Source organism: Haematobia irritans, chromosome 3, assembly GCF_050003625.1.
Source record: "Haematobia irritans isolate KBUSLIRL chromosome 3, ASM5000362v1, whole genome shotgun sequence".
In the NCBI taxonomy this organism is placed as follows: domain Eukaryota; kingdom Metazoa; phylum Arthropoda; class Insecta; order Diptera; family Muscidae; genus Haematobia; species Haematobia irritans.
The window spans coordinates 170,134,604-170,155,431 of NC_134399.1; the positions used below are offsets into that span (position 1 = coordinate 170,134,604).

Genomic DNA, 20,828 nt, shown 5'->3' on the forward strand with positions numbered 1-20,828 from the left:
AAATTTGTGCGCACCGATGTACAAAAAAATTGTAGTCTGAAAAGAGCCTTCGCTTGTACGAAAGTAGCCAGTTATCGAATTTGGTTTTCTCTAGGGAGAAGCCATTTCAAAGTAATCGAGTTTACTTGCCAAAGAGGCCAGCTGAAAATGTTTACCTTAGATTGGCCACCAGAACTCAAGATCCGCGAATTGTAATGGTGTAGGCCGCCATAACGGCCAATGGTCGCTCCCCGCTTGTACTCATCGACCGTGGTATAAAAATAAATTCCGGATATTATCGAGAGAGTGTCGTAAGATTGATATTGAAGGCCTGGATAAATTAACAGGACTCAGCACCATCGCACTCAGCACGCATAAAGCAAGAAAGGTTTAAAACGGAAGCCCCTTGCTTCATTTCTACCGCATAATAACACCTAAACCTTCGAACTTCAATCCACTGGACTTTTGCACCTGGGGCCATTTGGAGAGTAAGGATGACACTAAAGCGTCGTTCATATCAAGACGGCGTTTCATCTGGAATTGGTCAATACCACAGAGCCACTTGATGGCTTTTTCGACACGGTTGTCACAGTCGGTAGAATTCTACCAAAAATGGTGAATGTTTTGCTGTTTGATAGATTGGTGGAATTCTTGATGTTTTGGTAGATTTTGCAAAATATTCCGCTTCAATTGAGAAAGATACAATATTTTCTATAGAAATATAATTTTGAAATATAGAAATAAAATTTTCACAAAATTTTCCATAAAAGTAAAATTTTGACAAAATTTTCAATAGAAATAAAATTTTGAAAAAATTTTCTATAGAAATAAAATTGTGACAAAGTTTCGTATAGAAATAAAATTTTAACAAAAATTTCTATAGAGATAAAATTTTGACAAAATTTTCTATAGAAATGAAATTTTGACAAAATTTTCTATAGAAATAAAATTTTGACAAAATTTCCTATAGAAATAAAATTTTGGCAAAATTTTCTATAGAAATAAAATGTTGACAAAATTTTCTATAGAAATAAAATTGTGACAAAATTGTCTAAAAAAATACAATTTTGACAAAATAACCTATAGAAATAAATTTGTGACAAAGTTTCCTATAGAAATAAAATTTTGACAAAATTTCCTATAGAAATGAAATTTTAAAAAAATTTCCTACAGAAATAAAATTTTGACAAAATTTACTATAGAAATAAAATTTTGACAAAATTTCCTATAGAAATGCAATTTTGACAAAATTTCCTACAGAAATGAAATTTTGACACAATTTTCTATAGAAATAAAACTTTGACAAAATTTTCTATAGACATAAAATTTTGACAAAATAACCTATAGAAATAAAATTTTGACACAATTTTCTTTAGAAATAAAATTTTGACAAAATTTTCTACAGAAAAAACATTTTGACAACATTTTCTATAGGAATAAAATTTTGACAAAAATTTTCTATAGAAATAAAATTGTGACAAAATTATCTAAAGAAATACTATTTTGACAAAATAACCTATAGAAATAAATTTGTGACAAAGTTTCCTATAGAAATAAAATTTTGACAAAATTTTCTATAGAAATATAATTTTGACAAAATTTTCAATTTCCTACAGAAATAAAATTTTGACAAAATTTCCTACAGAAATAAAATTTTGACAAAATTTTCTATAGATATAAAATTTTGACAAAATTTTCTATAGAAATAACATTTTGAAAAAATTTTCTATGGAAATAAAATTTTGACAAAATTTTCTATAGAAATAAAATTTTGACAAAAATTTCTATAGAAATAAAATTTTGACATAATTTTCTAATGAAATAACAGTTTGACAAAATTTTCTATAGAAATAAAATTTTGACAAAATTTTCAATTTCCTACAGAAATAAAATTTTGACAAAATTTTCTATAGATATAAAATTTTGACAAAATTTTCTATAGAAATAACATTTTGACAAAATTTTCTATGGAAATAAAATTTTCAATAGAAATAAAATTTTGACAAAATAAAATATAGAATATAGAAATAAAATTTTGACAAAATTTACTAATGAAATAAAACTTTGACAAAATTTTCTGTAGAAATAAAATTTTGATAAAATTTTCTATAGAAATAAAATTTTGATAAAAATTTCTATATAAATAAAATTTTGATAAAATTTTTTATAAAAATAAAATTTTGATAAAATTTTCTATATAAATAAAATGTTGACATTTTCTAATGAAATAAAACTTTGACAATAGAAATAAAAAACTTTTCTATAGAAATAAAATTTTGACAAAATTTTCTATTGAAATAAATTTGTGACAAAGTTTCCTATAGAAATAAAATTTTGACAAAATTTTCTACAGAAATAACATTTTCACAAAATGTGCTATAGACATAATATGTTGACACAATTTTGTATAGAAATAAAATTTTGACCAAATTCTCTATAGAAATAAAATTTTGACAAAATTTTCTATAGAAATAACATTTTGACAAAATTATCCATAGAAATAATTGAATAATTTTCTATTAAAATAAAATTGAGACAAAGTTTCCTATAGAAAAAAAGAAATTGACAAAATTGTCTATAGAAATAAAATTTTGACAAGATTTTCTATAGAAATAAATTTGTGACAAAGTTTCCTATAGAAATAAAATTTTCTATAGAAATGAAATTTGAACAAAATTGTCTATGGAAATAACATTTTGACAAAAGTTCTATAGAAATAAATTTGTGACAAAGTTTCCTATAGAAATAAAATTTTGACAAAATTTTCTATAGAAATGAAATTTGAACAAAATTGTCTATGGAAATAACATTTTGACAAAAGTTCTATAGAAATAAATTTGTGACAAAGTTTCCTATAGAAATAAAATTTTGACAAAATTTTCTACAGAAATAAAATTTTGACAAAATTTTCTATAGAAATAACATTTTGACAAAATTATCCATAGAAATAACATTTCGACAAAATTTTCTATAGAAATAAAATTTTGGCAAAATTGTCTATAGAAATAAAATTTTGAGAAAATTTTGTATATAAATTAAATTTTAACAAAATTTTCTATAGAAATAAAACTTTGACAAAATTTTCTATAGAAATACAAAATAGACATAATTATCTCTAGAAATAAAATTTTGACAAAATTTTCTATAGAAATAAAATTTTGACAAAATTTACTATAGAAATAAAATTGTGACAAAATTTTCTATAGAAATAAAATTTTGACAAATTTTTCTATAGAAATAAAATTTTGAAAAAATTTTCTATAAAAATAAAATTTTACAAAATATTCTATAGAAATAAAATTTTGACAAAATTTTCTACAGAAAAGGAAATTGTAACAAAATTTCATATGACAATAAAATAAATAAATTTCAAATTCTCTATAAAAACTTTAATTTTCGTTTTAGGCCATCATAGCAAAGTCTCATTTTTTCTTCCTTTTTGTAGATGGGTATGTTTTTACACCCCATAAAAATGTAGTTATTAGGAGTGATCATAAAATAATAAATTAAATTCTAAAATAAAATAATATAACATTTTTTTCAAAGAAATATTTTTTAAATATCCGAAAAAATTTGATCAATCACTGTAAAGCAAAATTTTTTATTTGGTAGTTTTTTGGTATTTGTTTCAAATTTTGGTAGATTATTTTTGCATCGAGTGGCAACCGTGTTTGTCGGCCGAAGGCCACAATTCGTGCCAATGGTAGCCAATTCGAACAAAATTGAAATGATTCTAAAATTTGATGCTGTTGTTGGCTCCGAACAATCAAACTTAAAAAAATAAAATATTGTAGCGCTTTACTTTGTTGCATTACGGGGATTGTACCAAGGCCAGTTCATGAAAATGCTTTTGGGAAGATTTTGCAGATTACGAAAGATTTCAATATGCTATTAAGTTTTAACAGCAATGAAATATTTATATAAAAATATGTGGAAAAAAAAATAAAAACAATGTTTAACATAAAAAACAATTTAAAAAAGGTTTGATAAAAAGCTCACCGCTGGTCAGATTTGAACCTTCATTCTTCACTTTTTTAATAATAATAAAGAGGATCTCAAGAAGTAGTTAGGATGTTAGGTCTTGGTATCATATTGCGATTATAACACAAACATTTTAAGCTGAGTGTTCTGTTATAGTCCCAAAAAAAACCCACATTCAACACTTGATCGAAGCGAAAAAATTTTCAAATTGAAAAAATAGATAATAAAAAAATAAATCTGCAATAAAATATATTCATAAAAAAGTGAAATTGACGAAGAAATAATTCTTTTTTTAAATTTCTTCATTTAAATGAACTTCTAAGGGACAACTTTTAATGCATTGCGAAGGATCCAAAAAACGGAGTACTTCCGCCCTCGGAGAGGAACTCTTTGTGCTGACAAATCAAAAGGTCGAAAGTCACAAAGTCAAATGTCGAATTTGAAATAAATTTAAAAATCGAAAATAAATTTTTCCAAATTTGGTAATAGCCGAAACTTAAATTTTTTGTTTCTCATAACCATTCCCAGTTGGGTTGGCGCCTTCCAATTACATCTTTTTCCTGCTTGCCTTTGTAAACAAAAAACAAAAATAATTTATTTGAAATTTTTTATTTCCTTTTACAATTTAGAGCAATTTGCCGTTTTTATTTTTTTTTGTTTCATATCTCTTTGTACATTCATTTCCGTTTCCCATTTTAAATGGCTGTGGGATGACATTTCCTTCTGTGGCAAACATAAAAAAAACAGAAATATATAATATAAAAATGAAACAAAAAACAATCGTTAGAGGAGACGTGCGCCAGTGAAAAGAAAAATATAAAAGAGATATAAAACAGAAATAAGAAAACCATATAAAGAGTGGAGTGGTCATGACATATTGGCTTAAAATAAAATCTATGCAATCCGATGCTACTTTCATTCAATACCTTTTTTTATAGATACTTATACTACGATAATGGTATTGATGATGAATGTCCAATTACCTTTGTAATTACAGAAACCCATAGATAAGATATCACCTTTAAACAGACGGAAAGATACATTTCATTGTTATTGGAGGAAATACGTATTTATCAGGCCACTTTGCTTCCATGTACGACGTTGTCTGTCTTGGGGATTATCCCACCATTTGGGGATTTTTTCTTGGATGGGAACGAAATATTTGATTTGGGAAATTGGGTATTTAATGAGGAAGTTGTAGAAATTTGAGGATTGCTTTGAAATCTGTTTAGTATAACAAATAAAGTTTAGAACAATTATTGGTTACATACACGGTTGCCACTCGAGCCAAAAATAATCTGCAAAAATTTGAGGAAAATTTTACCAAAAAACTACCAAACAATATAATCTTCTTTTGCAAAATTTTATTTTCATAGAAAATTTTGTCAAAATTTTATACCTAGAGAAAATTTTGTCAAAATTTTATTTCTATAGAACGTTTTGTCAAAAATTTATTTTTAAGGAAAATTTGGAAAAAAATTTATTTGTATAGAAATCTTTATCAAAATTTTATTTTATTTACATTTTATTATAGCATTTATAACATTTTGTCAAAATTTTATTTCTATAGAAAATTTTGTCACAATTTTATTTCCATAGAAAATTTTTTCAAAATTTTATAGCTTTAGAAAATTTTGTCAACATTTTATTTCTATAGAACGTTCTGTCAAACATTTATTTTTATAGACAATTTTCAAAACAAATTATTTCTGTAGAAAATTTTGTCAAAATTTATTTGTACAGAAAATTTTGTCAAAATATTCTTTCTATAGAAAAATTTTGTCAAGAAATTATTTTTACAGAAAATTTTGTCAAAATTTTATTTCTATAGAAAATTTTGTCAAAATTTTATTTCTGTAGAAAATTTTGTTAAAAATTTTATTTCTATAGAAAATTTTGTCAACATTTTATTTCTATAGAACGTTTTGTCACAAATTTACTGGTATAGAAAATTTTGAAAAAATTTTATTTATATAGAAAATTTTGTCAAAAACTGGTTTGTATAGAAAATTTTGTAAAAATTTGATGTGCCAAAATTTCCTTTCTATAGAAAAATTTTGTCAAAAAATTATTTCTATAGAAAATTTTGTCAAAATTGGTTCATTGTTGGGTTTAATGATCTGCCTGAATTTATTCTGATAATTGGTTGATAGTTTTGCTGCAAGTAGAGGATACTGACGAGGAATGTGGTAATTCCGAAACGTGCGTCCATCCTACCATCTTGCAGTTTATAGGGCTTTGCCCAAATAAATTTGACAAACATTCTTTTCCTCTGTTGGTTAAGCTACACTTGTAGTTTAGCCAAAGTATGGTTTTAAGCTGCAATAAAAAAAAACAACAAACCCAACAAAAGCAAAACAAAACGAATAAAAATTTTATTTATTTAGAAAGATTTGTCAAAACTTTATTTTTATAGAAATTTTTGTCAAAATTTTATTTCTATAGAAAATATTGTCAACATTTTATTTTTATAGAAAATTTTGTCAGAATTTTATTTCTATCGAAAATTTTGTCAAAAATTTCCTTCTATAGAAAATTTTGTCAAAATTTTATTTCTATAGAAAATTTTGCCAATTTTATTTCTATCGAAAATCTTGTCAAAATTTTATTTCCATAGAACGTTTTGTCAAAAATTTATAGAAAATTTTGTCAAAATTTGATTTGTATAGAAAATTTTGTAAAAATTTGATATGTACAGAAAATTTTGCCAACATTTTTTTTCTACAGAAAAATTTTGTCAAAAAATTATTTTTATAGAAAATTTTGTTAAAATTTTATTTCTATAGAAAATTTTGTCAAAATTGTAGTTCTGTAGAAAATTTTGTCAAAATTTTATTTCTATAGAAAATTTTGTCAAAATTTTATTTCTATAGAAAATTTTGTCAAAATTTTATTTCTATAGAAAATTTTGTCAAAATTTTATTTCTATAGAAAATTTTGTCAAAATTTTATTTCTATAGAAAATTTTGACAAAATTTTATTTCTATAGAAAATTTTGTCAAAACTTTATTTCTATAGAAAATTTTGTCAAAATTTTATTTCTATAGAATATTTTGTCAAAATTTTATTTCTAAAGAAAATTTTGCCAAAAATTTATTTTTATAGAAAATTTTGTCAAAATTTTATTTCTAGAAAACGTTTTGTCAAAAAATTATTTGTATAAAAATTTTGTTAAAATTTTATTTCTATAGAAAATTATGTCAAAATTTTATTTCTATAGAAAATTATGTCAAAATTTTATTTCTATAGAAAATTTTGTCAACATTTTATTTCTATAGAAAATTTTGTCAAAATTTTATTTCTATAGAAAATTTTGTCAACATTTTATTTCTTTAGAAAATTTTGTCAAAATTTTATTTCTATAGAAAATTTTGTCAAAATTTTATTTCTATAGAAAATTTTTTCAAAATTTTATTTCAATAGAAAATTTTGTCAAAATTTTAGTTCTATAGAAAATTTTGTCAAAATTTTATTTCTAAAGAAAATTTTGTCAAAATTTTATTTCTATAGAAAATTTTGTCAAAATTTTATTTCTATAGAACGTTTTGTCAAAAATGTATTTTTATAGAAAAATTTGCAACAAAATTTTATTTTTTATTGGAAATTTAGTCAAAATTTTACTGTCTATAGAAAATTTGTAAAGGAATTACTTCTTAGATGGAGTGGAATATTTGGCAAAATCTATCAAACAATCAACAATTCTAACAATCTATCAAACAATAAAAAATCGACCATTATTGGTAGAATTCTACCAACTGTGGCAACAGTGGTTACATATCAGATTCCCGCACATTATGCGCAAATCAATAGTTTTTTACTAACATTTCTCATGTGCTTATGAACTTCTACACGAAACAGATATGGGCTTGAACCTGAAACAGACAAAAACTTGCGTCATACGATTAGTGAAGAACATTTTTAAACTTTCTTCTTTATTATACAGAAATTCCTTTTTATTATTTTGTAAGTTGAGTGTGCTACTATTTGGGTTGCAATTCTTTCATATTAGGTCAATAGTCTTTAAAGTAGCCAGAAGTTAATTGGAGCCTTGCTAGGCGAATGCCGTGGTTTTATTTTAGGTTGCATTTGTGGCGAATTTGTCACGTATTAAATTGAAAAAAATCGAAAAATGCACTCTTGTTCGTTTGGTTTAGCACAGATGTCTTCTCTGCCAACTCAAGTAATAAAGAACTGCCTCGGAATGTAAAAACTGTGACTTTTATTACTGTGACTTAAAATCCAAACTTTACTTCAATTAAATGCTAATTTATGTTATTTTAAGGATTTTTATTCTATGTTTTTTTTTTTTTTTATTTAGAAAACATTTTTTACTTTAAAGTATCTCTGTTACATTTTAGATTTTTTAAACTTGCACTTATTTGTTCTTTATTTAATTTTATATTGTTGATGAAGTCAGTCATGCCATAGTAGCTTTTAAATCTACCCCCCGAGCAAATGCAAATCACACAATGTATTTTAAATAAACAAAAAATAACATCTCCCATGTAAGCCCCTACCAGATGTTCCTGGAGAATTAACTCAAATTATTATCTGATTTAACCAACATTGTTGGTTCGTTATCATCATATGACAAAACATAAATTTTGCATACGTGGCCATGTGTAATCCAAATTTTCCTCATTTGGTAAGCTTCTCACATCCTTCCTCACATAATTTCTTTTACTTCTTCCATTTTTTCTTGCTCTTGGCAGACAAGAAACATATGTAAGCCCCTGCGAACAATAATCAAAATGTCAGGTGTCTAAAAGTTAATTTAGAACGTAGATTTGTTTTTCTTAGAGTTTTACATTTTTTAAGAAACGAAAAAAGAAGAAAAAAGTTGATAAGATTTACATTATCTGTAAAAAAAAAAGAGAATCGACGAGCAATGTCAGCATCCATGGAAATGGAGATGAAATGGAATGGATTCATGTGTTGAATTATATGCTAATGTGATAAAGTTATACATTTTTTTCTGAAAACGTCAAAAACAGATAACAGGCCAAGATTGATGTGACCAAATTACGTGGTTAGCTATAAACTATGAATGTCATTTCTGGTTCATATATATGGTTCAATATATCTCAACATACATTCAAAGAAATCGTAATTTTATAACGGAAATAAAAAAGTTGTTTCTCGTAGAATGAAACATAATGAAATGCTCATGCACTAATATTTATGATTTATTTGTTTCTTCACCCAGAGAAGGAAATTTTATTTCTATAGAAAATTTTGTCAAAATTCTATTTCTAAAGAACATTTTGTCAAAATTTTATTTCTATAGAAAATTTTGTCAAAATTTTATTTATATAGAAAATTTTGTCAAAATTTTATTTCTATAGAAAATTTTATTAAAATTTTGTCAAAATTCTATTTCTATAGATAATTATGTCAAAATTCTATTTCTATAGATAATTATGTCAAAATTTTATTTCTATAGAAAATATTGTCAAAATTTTATTTCTATAGGATTTTTGTCAAAATTGTATTTTTATAGAAATTTTTGTCAATTTATTTAGAAAATTTTTTCAAAATTCTATTTCTTTAGAAAATTTTGTCAAAATTTTATTTCTATAAAAAATTTTTTCATAATTTTATTTCTATAGAAAATTTTGTAAAAATTTTTAATTCTATAGAAAATTGTGTCATAATTTTATTTCTATACAAAATTTTGTCAAAATTTTATTTTTATAAACATTTTTGTCAACATTTTATTTTAGAAAATGTTGTCAAACTTTTATTTCTATAGAAAACTTTGCCAATTTTTTTTTTTATATAGAAAATTTTGTCAAAATTTTATTTCTATAGAAAATTTTGTCAAAATTTTATTTCTATAGAAAATTTTGTCAAAATTTTATTTCTATCGAAAATTTTATCAAAATTCTATTTCTATAGATAATTATGTAAAAATTTTATTTCTATAGAAAATTTTGTCAAAATTTTATTTCTATAGAAAATTTTGTCAAAATTTTATTTCTATAGAAAATTTTGTCAAAATTTTATTTCTATAGAAAATATTGCCAAACTTTTATTTATATAGAAAATTTTATTTCTATAGAAAATTTTGTCAAAATTTTATTTCTATAGAAAATTTTATTAAAATTCTATTTCTATAGATAATTATGTCAAAATTTTATTTCTATAGAAAATTTTGTCAAAATTTTATTTCTATAGAAAATTTTGTCAAAATTTTATTTCTATAGAAAATTTTGTCAAAATTTTATTTCTATAGAAAATTTTGTCAACATTTTATTTCTATAGCATATATTGTCAAAATTTTATTTCTATAGGAAATTTTAACTAAATTTAATTTATATAGAAAATTTTGTCAAAATTTTATTTTTATAGAGAATTTTGTCAAAATTTTATTTCTATAGAAAATTTTGTCAAAATTTTATTTCTATAGAAAATTTTGTCAACATTTTATTTCTATAGAAAATTTTGTCAAAATTTTATTTTTATAGAAAATTTTGTCAAAATTTTATTTTTATAGAAAATTTTATCAGAATTCTATTTCTATAGATAATTATGTCAAAATTTTATTTCTATAGAAAATTTTGTCAAAATTTTATTTCTATATAAAATATTGTCAAAATTTTATTTCTATAGAAAATTTTGTCAACATTTTATTTATATAGAAAATTTTCTCAAAATTTTATTTATATAGACAATTTTGAAAAAATTTTATTTATATAGACAATTTTGTCAAAATTTTATTTCTATAGCAAATTTTGTCAAGACTTTATTTCTAAAGTAAATTTTGTCAAAATTTTATTTCTATACAAAATTTTGTCAAAACTTTTTTTTTTGTATAGAAATTTTTGTCCAAATTTTATTTCTATAGGAAACTTGTGAAGTACCTCTTATTTGAAGAGTAATATTTTTAAAAAACAACATCAAATAAAGAGCCCTGATTTAAAGACAACAGCTAGAATAATGCTGGCAACACTGCTCGAGATAGATTCGAAATAACAAACAAACTAAAATCACACAAATCCAAATAAATTCCATAGATCTCATCGTCTTTCTTTGCTATTGGCATTGCATTATCTATGGTGTGTTGAATTACACCAACTCTAATATTTATTATTTACAATAGACTATTTTCTTACAGCTTTTATTTTTTTAGCTCGCCCATTCCTGCATTGAGGATATGGAACCGCGTGACAATATTTGCATAGGAATCCACAACCAACAACCGTACAACTGTGTCTGTTTACTCCGGCTGCTTTCTTCAATTGAATTGAATTGAAATTTAAGATGCTTTTGTTCAAACCGCAGTTACTCGGCATGTATCTGCAAGGTAGTGGGGGAGATGCCGCCGAGTTGATAACATTTAAAAAGGAAACCAAAATCAAATACAAATTTATAAGAATTTTCGTAGAATGATGGATGGAGCAAACATTACTTTGGTTATTTTGAGGCGTTAACTTACTTGGAGCTTACAATTGCAAGATGGGGGGAAATGGAGAGTTATTATTGTGATGTTGTAAGAGCGAGTTGTTTTTAAAGTTGAAACTAGCACATAATGTAGTAGATTTAAAGTAACTACATGGACAAAAGTTATTGACATTTTAACCGATTAAACTGGCGTCAACTACCAAATTTTATGGTTGTATCAAAAATTTTCATATTTGGAATACAAAAATGGCATCATTTCTAAATTGGATAATGGACATTGTGAAGATACTTTGTAGAAGATACTTTGCAATAATATGAGGGCAGAAAGCTCAAATAAGAGGTTGTAGAATAGCTTGGTTATAGAATTGTTTTTTTTTTTTTTTAATAATATGTGTGGATGCAAACAGATATACATTTAGAAATTCCTTATAAGCACATATGTGTTTATAAAGAGAGGTCTAGAGAGTATGCTGCAAGTACAAAAAAGATGAACCAATTGACGCCTTAAAAATATATACACACAAAGAAAATTTCATTAAAAAAAGGAATATAGCGTCTAACAGTTAGGGTTGCCAGATAATGGTTGCCGAAATTCCAGAATTTGTCGGGACAAGCAAAAACAAACAAATTTTTCAGAAATAATTGCCCATATTTTATCACTTGGTAAATTAGCATATGACAGAGAGGAAGAAATACAAGAGAACGAAACTGGATCAGTAGGTGGCAGTCATGAGGAAAATTTCTCTAATACCATGCAGGGTTTGTCGGCGTTTCTCTCAAATATCATACAGTTTGCGTCTGTGTCACCCAGTTCAGTTCTCTGCCGGCTTTACGAAACATAAGGAAAATAGGATTTAGAACCTAATTTTTTTGGGAGACAATTCGATATAATAACTGCTGATGCCTTTATAAAGAATTTATCAAAACAGCGCTTCGACCGCAACGTCAGTATACCAAAGCTGCAGGCATTGTGCGACATCTATAGGTTTGGTTAGGTTAGGTGGCTGCCCGATGTATCAGGCTCACTTAGACTATTCAGCAGAGATGGTTTGTATTAAGCTATTTTAGGTTTGCGACTGTCGCAAAGTTGTAAACGTCACATACGCGTCGTAAATGTAAGAAAAGTGGCAAACGTCGCAAACTCAAAATACTTCAGCCCCTTCAGCTAGGCAGCGAATGATATTCAACATGATGATATGTGCGAAAAAATTGAAATTATCAGGAAGTTATTAACGAGTTAAAAAAAAAAAACTTGAGAATAGAGTTATTTCAATTGGAGACTCCAAGCCGAAATTACAATGAACTACTTGATGGTGCAGTAAACGTGACGGCCGGTATTTGCTCATCCTTTCTTTCCAAAATTTCTGCAGAAACTAGAAGGAAAGAAGTACTTGAGTATTGCAAAAGTGAATTTTTGTTTAGAGACAATTTTATAAAATTACGTTTTGGCTTATTAGAGCCAATTTCCATACTAATTAAAATTTTTCAAAATTGTAGCTAGTCATTCGCTGATGCAACTAAGGCTTAGGTTGACATTATGGACCACGCAAACCAAACGACTTGTCGGCGATGACTAAATAATCGGTAAATGTGTTATCGATCCCATAAACATGCAGCAGTATTGATTATGCCTTCGGACTTAACTGATAATGTTCCAATATGTTATATGCGATATGTTCGACACGAGCACTGTCGTCCGGAATAACTGATAGTCTGTAAAGGGCATTAAGCTTAATGACAAGGGACCTCCTTTTTATAGCCGAGTCCGAACGGCGTTCCACATTGCAGTGAAACCACTTAGAGAAGCTTTGAAACCCTCAGAAATGTCACCAGCATTACTGAGGTGGGACATCTACACGTTGACATTTGTTTTTGTTTTTTCTTTTTTTTTTAGAAGAGCGCTTTTCCTTCTCTCTGGCCATGGCGTAGTCGTTATTGTCTGCAGTCTTTGAAATTCCTAAATACACGTAGAGAAGGAATATGATCACCTCAAACATGTTTCAAGAACAAAATGTTATTTTTGTATGGTGACCATGTAACATGTTTGTCACTAAAATTTTATTTTCTCGTCAAATATAACCTACTTGCCGAAATCAGATACATGATTTCCCAGAAAATAACATGGTTGCGAAAACCATGTTACATAGTCACCATCCAAAAATAATATTTTGCTCTTAAAACATGTTTGAGGTGATCATATTCCTTCTCTGGGTGTATGTTGGAGCCTCTGGAACTTTCTCCCGTGATTTTATATCAAACGTAAATATTTTTGGGAAACTTTGTTTCTTAAATACGGAAAACTAATCTCCTATTTACGAGGGCGGTTCGGAAAATTCTTAGCCTATCAATGAAAGAGAATAGTTAGTTTTTCAAAAATATTTTTATTTTTCAATATAACCTCCTGAAACTTCAATACACTTAGTCCAACGCTTTTCTAGCAATTCTATCCCTTGATTAAAATAGTTTTCTTCAAGGTCTTCAAAATAGCGGTTTACAATTACAGTTGCATCTGCATTTGAGGTAAAACGCTTGCCAGAAAGGATTTTTTTTTTTAGATTTGGGAACAAGTAAAAGTCAATGGGAGCTAAATCAGGAGAATAAGGTGGGTGGTCAAGCAACTCGTACTTTAATTCGTTGATTTTAGCTATTGTTAAAAACTCTAGTGTGCTGGTGCATTGTCTTGATGAAAAATTATATTTTTGTGTTGTAAGCCAGGACGTTTTTCTCTAATTTGTACATTTAATTGATCCAAAAGGTTGCAATAGTACTCTGAATTTATTGTTTTACCCTTTTGCAGATAGTCAATCAATAAAATACCTTTGAAGTCCCAAAAAACCGTTGCCATAACCTTACCAGCCGATTGAATTGTGTTTGCATTCTTTGGGCGCTTTTTGTGCTAGGCTAGAAAGTGTCCGAACTGCCCTCGTACTTTCGGTTTTGGCAAACAAACTTAAGGTCTGAGATGACAATCGTTGATTCTTTGGTAGTGCCTTTCGATATATATTTTTATTTTTCAATATAACCTCCTGAAACTTCAATACACTTAGTCCAACGTTTTTCTAGCAATTCTATCCCTTGATTAAAATAGTTTTCCTCAAGGTCTTCAAAATAGTGGTTTACAATTACAGTTGCATCTTCATTTATGGTAAAACGCTTGCCAAAAAGGATTTTTTTTTTAGATATGGGAACAAGTAAAAGTCAATCGGAGCTAAATCAGGAGAATAAGGTGGGTGGTCAAGCAACTCGTACTTTAATTCGTTGATTTTAGCCATTGTTAAAACACTCTTGTGCGCTGATTTGTTGTCTTGATGAAATTTTTTTTTTGTGTTGTAAGCCAGGACGTTTTTCTCGAATTTGTACATTTAATTGATCCAAAAGGTTGCAATAGTACTCTGAATTTATTGTTTTACCCTTTTGCAGATAGTCAATCAATAAAATACCTTTGAAGTCCCAAAAACCGTTGCCATAACCTTACAAGCCTATTGAATTGTTTTTGCATTCTTTGGGCGCTTTTTGTGCTAGGCTAAAAAGTTTCCGAACTGCCCTCGTACTTTCGGTTTTGGCAAACAAACTTAAGGTCTGAGATGACAATCGTTGATTCTTTGGTAGTGCCTTTCGATACTGGGAATTTGGATATCACCATGGACATGGTCATTCGCGTCAGAGTTGGGGATTGTTATAGTGTCACTAAAAAAATATTGGCAGGGAGTATAGACTTGATTTATAATTTGTAAAAATGCATATAACAGAAAAACGTGAATTTGAAACAATATTAGATATTTGCGTATATTTTTATATATTTACTGCTCAAGTGACAGCTGATGAATCGAAAAACAATGATTTGATTTGTTTCTCATATTGATGAGAATGAAATGTTACAAAATCTGACAGACATATGTACTTTAAAAAAGTATGCAAATCCAAAACCAAAAATATCGTTGAAAGCGATTAATTTAAAATCATTTTCTTTTCTAAGAAATGGAAAAAAATTAAAACATATACCTTGAGTAATTGAAATTCCCGGTTTTTTTGGCAAATGTTGTGAAAGTTTCGGGACACTTTCTGGAGACGAAATTCCGGGACAATACAGGCGAATATCGGCCATCTGGCAAGTCTAGTTACAATATATATATGAAGTGACAACGCCGTCTTGTTATGATAGACACAAAGGATCTTTGACAAAAATATTCATGGTCAGACACTTAATCGATTTAGCAATTTTCGTACGTATGTCTATCTGTAGAAACATTTTAATAGCTGTTTAATTTGGACTTCTATGGCTCCAAATGCATGTGTTTCACCTTGACTTACTTCAAATTTTTCACAAAGTCTACAAATATCAGCCACGTTAAATGTGTCCAATTTACTATAAATACGTATAGATCTAAATTTAAACCTGGGACACTCTAAAAAGCGTACATCTACTAAAAAAGGAAAAATTGAAACGGAAAAATTAAAAAAATGCAGACGTTTGCTATGTTACAAAATTTTGGCGGCAGTGGGTATATTAAATTTGTCATTCCGTTTGTAACACATCAAAATATTGCTCTAAGACCCCATAAAGTATATATATTCTGAGTCGTGGTGAAATTCTGAGTCGACCTAAGCATGTCCGCCCCTTCCGAAGGAAACAAGCTATCGACTTGAAACTTGGCACAAGTAGTTGTTATTGATGTAGGTCGGCTGGTATTGCAAATGGGCCATATCGGTCCACTTTTACGTATAGCCCCGTAACGGACCCCCAGATTTGGCTTGCGGAGTCTCTGAGAGAAGCATATGTAATCCGATTTGAAATTTAGTAGGTAGTGTTAGTATATGGTCTCTAATAGCCACGAAAAAATTGGTTCACCTCGGTCCATAATTATATATAGCCCCCATATGAACCGATTCCCAGATTTGGCCTCCGGAGCTTCTTGGAAGAGCAAAATTCATCCGATTCGGTTGAAATTTGGTACGTGGTGTTAGTATAGGGTATCTAACATCCATGCGGGAATTGGTCCATATCGGGCTATAATTATATGTAGCCGCCATATAAACCGATCCCCAGATTTGACCTCCGGTGCCTTTTGGAAATGCAAAATTCATCCGATCTGGTTGAAATTTGGTACATTGTGCTAGTATATGGCCGTTAACAACCATGCCAAACTAGGTCCATATCGGTCTATAGTTATATATAGCCCTCAAATAAACCGATCTCTAATCACACAAAAATTGGTCCATATCGGTTCATAATTGTACAAAGCTCCCATATAAAGCGACCCCCATATTTCGATTCTGGCTGTCTAATTACCTCGCAAAAGTCCGTATCGATTCGTAATTATTTGCAGACTTACCTATATATACCTTTTTTGTCTAATATATACCACGTATGAGCTAACTTACAAGTTAAAAGACGGTTTTAGGAAGTTTTGAGATACCGTGCCATTGGCAAGTGTTACCGCAACCCAAGTAATTCGATTATGGATGACAGTCTTTAGTAGAAGTTTCTACGCAATCCATGGTGGAGGGTACATAAGCTTCGGCCTGTTTTCCATGTTAACTCAAAAAAAACAATTCTGATAATTTGCCAAACAATCTCAAAAGAAGAGCCATGGATTTGAAAAAGTCAACTGAAATAGATCAAAAAAAAACTGGAAAAGTCAACTGGAACAGATTCAAATCCCGCGATGATGACATTTTATAATGATTTTATAAGCTTGTCAATACTAAAATGAATTGTTACTGGAATAAATCTTTCAGCTCTCAAATATGGTAATTACAGCAAACTGAAATTGATTGTAATACATATAAGCCAAACTGTACATCTGTTGTGAGTTAAAATCCAGTTTCGACTAAATACCAAAAGCGGTGAATTTTCCCCGCTCAGTAATGTTGGTGACATTTCTAAGCGTTTCAAATCTTCTCTAAGTGATTTTACCATAAAGTGAAACACAGTTCAGACTAGGCTATAAAAGGAGGTCCTTTGTCATTGAGCTTAACATAGAATCGGACAGCGCTCAGTTATACGGGAGAAGCTCACTACTGTGGTATCACAATGGTCCAAGAGCGTGATATATCGGGCTGCCACTGTACCTAACCTAACCGAAAATATGTTTGGGTCTCGGCAAAGCCCTTTTCGGGCTAAATCAACAAGTAAAAGTGTTGCATTTGGGGCTCGAAAAATCCATTGGACCTTACATTTTCAAAAATAAATTGTTAATAGAATTTGGGCCAATGCAGATTAGAGGTGTACACGTGACACGAAATTGTCGTGACTCGCGCGTGAATCGTGAGTCACGCTGATGGCAACGGCGCGAGTGTGTGTGATTAGTAAACCAAATGTCGTGCGTTAACGTGAGTCATGAAAATAATTTCATCGTGAGTGTGCGTGAGTAACGAATTTCTGAAAAAATTGCTCATGAAAATAATCCCGCCCACGGACATAAAATGCTTACGAGTTGAATTCATTTACAACTTTAGTGACAAAGTTAAATAACGCTCTCGATTTTAATCATGCTCATGTTTTCAGACATGATCCTAAGGTAAACTACTCATAAAATTATTCGTGAGTTACGACATTTTTCGTGTGTCACGGTATTTTTCGTGAGTCACGAAATTTTCTTTTCGTGAGTGTGCGTGAGTCATACCAAACAATATCGTGCGTGAGAAAGATTTTTCCGTCGGGAGTGTGCGTGAGCGCGTGTAAAATATTACTCACGTGCACACCTCTAATGCAGATTTACAAAGAAGTAACGAACAATTTTCATAATATAAATAAATAAATATTTTTCGTCCTTTCATAAAAAAAATCATTGTATTTACGAAAAGTATCATAAAATTTGCGAAAAAGATTGTTTTAATTTTTATCCCGAAGAGCCAAGGCAATTTTTAGGGAATGCTTTGAAACCGTTCAATTTTTTCACAATATTTACCTATTTCTTTAGATGCCCTTACTTTTGACTTGGTTAATTTCTTAGTATTTTTATTATGGAAGAACAATTAAATATAAATATAATGCAGCAATTCTGTTTAAATTTTATTATGAGATATGCTAGTTTGGAATAGAATTCGAAGTATTTTTTTGTTAATAAAATAAGCACTTTAATGAAGATTTTTAAATTTTACATTTAGTTTTTTTTTAACGCTTATATTTTTTTATATTAAAGCACGTTTAAAATTGTATTTTATAGATTCCATTATTAATCAATTTTGTATATTTTTTTAACATACGTTTAAAAATTTCAATAATCTAATGTTTTGACATTTATGAATATAGCTGCACAATTGAATTTTATTATTATTTAAATCAATATTATTCTATGTTTCTTCGAATAAATTTTTGGATATTTATAAAATAATCACTTCTTAAATTAAATATTTTTTCCACGTGGATATTGTTTGAATATTTTATATTTAGGCCTATTTGCAAGTTGCAATTTATTTGTATTATTTTTCTTTTCTAATTTTTTTTTTTTTTTAGTTTTGAACAGAATTTATTTACTTATTTGGTATTGAGGAAACATAATTTTAACTGCATTTTCGTTTTTTTTATGATATTTGTTTTTTTTATTTATATTCTGAGTAGCATTATTATTTTTGTATTGAGAGATAAAAATTTCAAAAATATCTATTATCTATTATTTCAATTTATTTAAAATTAACTATTATTCAAGGCTTATGAATGAGAACAATTTTTTTATAATATTTTGAACAATTTAAAATTTATGTAATTATTTTAAAACTTTCTTAATTTTCCAATATTTTGTTACCTATATTTTTGATATATTTTTTTAATATAGTAATATTTTTTATTCCTTATATCATTTGTATATTCTTGAAATTTTCTTTAATTTTTTTTTTAAGAGTTTTTAATTTTTTCTTTTTTTGTTAATTTAACAATATTTTTTATTTCCGCGGATTTTAAATTATTTTCTAGATTTTTTTTATTTAATTTTTATCCTTTGTATTTAAATCCAATTTCTGAATTACACTTGAGATTTGCTAATAAAACAAACGAAAATGTTTGCCCACTCATAAATCCTTTTTATATTGCGCTCTTATGTTTGAATTCGAATTTTATAATCTTTCATTAGCGGGATTTTTTAAACATTGCATCTTTGATGTTGAATTTCCTTAAAACCAAGCTTTCACTTTAATGATTATTTTCTTGCACTGATTTCGTTTCGTTGACGTTGGTTTCTTTTTTCTTGTGGCTTTCTTTGATCTTTAATTCAATGGATTTGTATACATTAAAATGCCAGATGACATTTAATTTTTGCCGTTTCACAGGACAACAAGAACGGAGGAGAGACAAAAACTAACCGCCACCGCCTTTGCGTTATATCCGGCTGAAAGCTCAAAACGAACTGAAGAATACTGTGTCAGTGGGGCCATTAACACCGAAATCCACAGATATCTGCACATAACAAAAATACAGAGACGCACACAAACACACACACACATATTCACACATATTCGTATTCATTCGAATGCTGTGCAAAAAGACCATCTGTTTGATGACTTGAACTTTAGGGTGGAGTGCATTAAAGCTTACGGTCTTTGGCAGTAAGAAAAAAAGCTTTAATGCATATAAAGAAAAGCTTTTTGTTTGCGGCACATGTGGATTGCAAGCTTCCAATGTTTATGCGACCATCAACAAGTCACGTGTTAATGCAACGTGCTTTGTGTGTGTTTACCTTTGAATTGGAAGTACAGGGAAAGCAAAACAAAAACCAAACGAAAAAAGGAACTAAAACAAAAGTAAGAAGAATTGGATTTGGAACCAAATGAGTAGGGCAATTAACATTGCGGTAGGATGAATTCTTTTTACTTTGTGAAAAAGAAGGTCAATTGTTGATTGTCTCATGATATACACACGGGGGGTAAAAGGAGAATGAATGAAATGGATTTTCTAGGAAAAAAAATCACATAAAACGAAATCCAAAACAGCAAAAAGAAATCACAAAAAAAAATTCTAAGAAGGGGGATTGATAGCATTATTAGAGGGTTTTTCTAAGTAAAAGCGTTATATGTATTACAAGGTCCCTCATCCTCTCTCCACATAACCAATAAACTGGGAGATGGTTATGCGATTAGGCGGGCGCGTGTTGGTCGAGACTTACTAGCAAAAAGCTGTTTTGAAATCGTAAACAATTTATGGCAAAATTATGCGGCATTTTTTTTTTGTCGAAGCGAGAGAGGCGCGAAAGAGGGAATAAACAAATCTAAACAGCACAAGTTAAAAGTAAAATACATATTTTGTTAAACATAACACACACATGCCCATACAAATGTATGGGTGTTTGTAGCAGAAAACATATCACCATGATTCTGATGATGGTGGTGGTGTGTGTGTGTGATTTGGCGTTGTGCTTAACAGACACATTGGTCTCAACTCCGACTATCAACACCCACATAAATTAACAAATAGGGGTCGAGGCCAAGGAACATTGTATTTTGAATTATGTCTTTATTTGCGGCTTTGT

At 28.1% G+C, this 20,828-nt stretch overlaps 1 protein-coding gene across 1 annotated transcript in view; it reads right to left on the bottom strand.

The window, feature by feature from the left end:
- Window positions 1–18,410, bottom strand: part of LOC142230075 (inactive dipeptidyl peptidase 10) — a 616,597-nt gene extending 598,187 nt beyond the window's left edge. The window contains exon 1 of the mRNA XM_075300703.1: window positions 18,276–18,410. The gene's annotated coding sequence lies outside the window, so the exon portion shown is untranslated. The remainder of the gene's footprint in view (window positions 1–18,275) is intronic.
- Window positions 18,411–20,828: the final 2,418 nt, after the last annotated feature.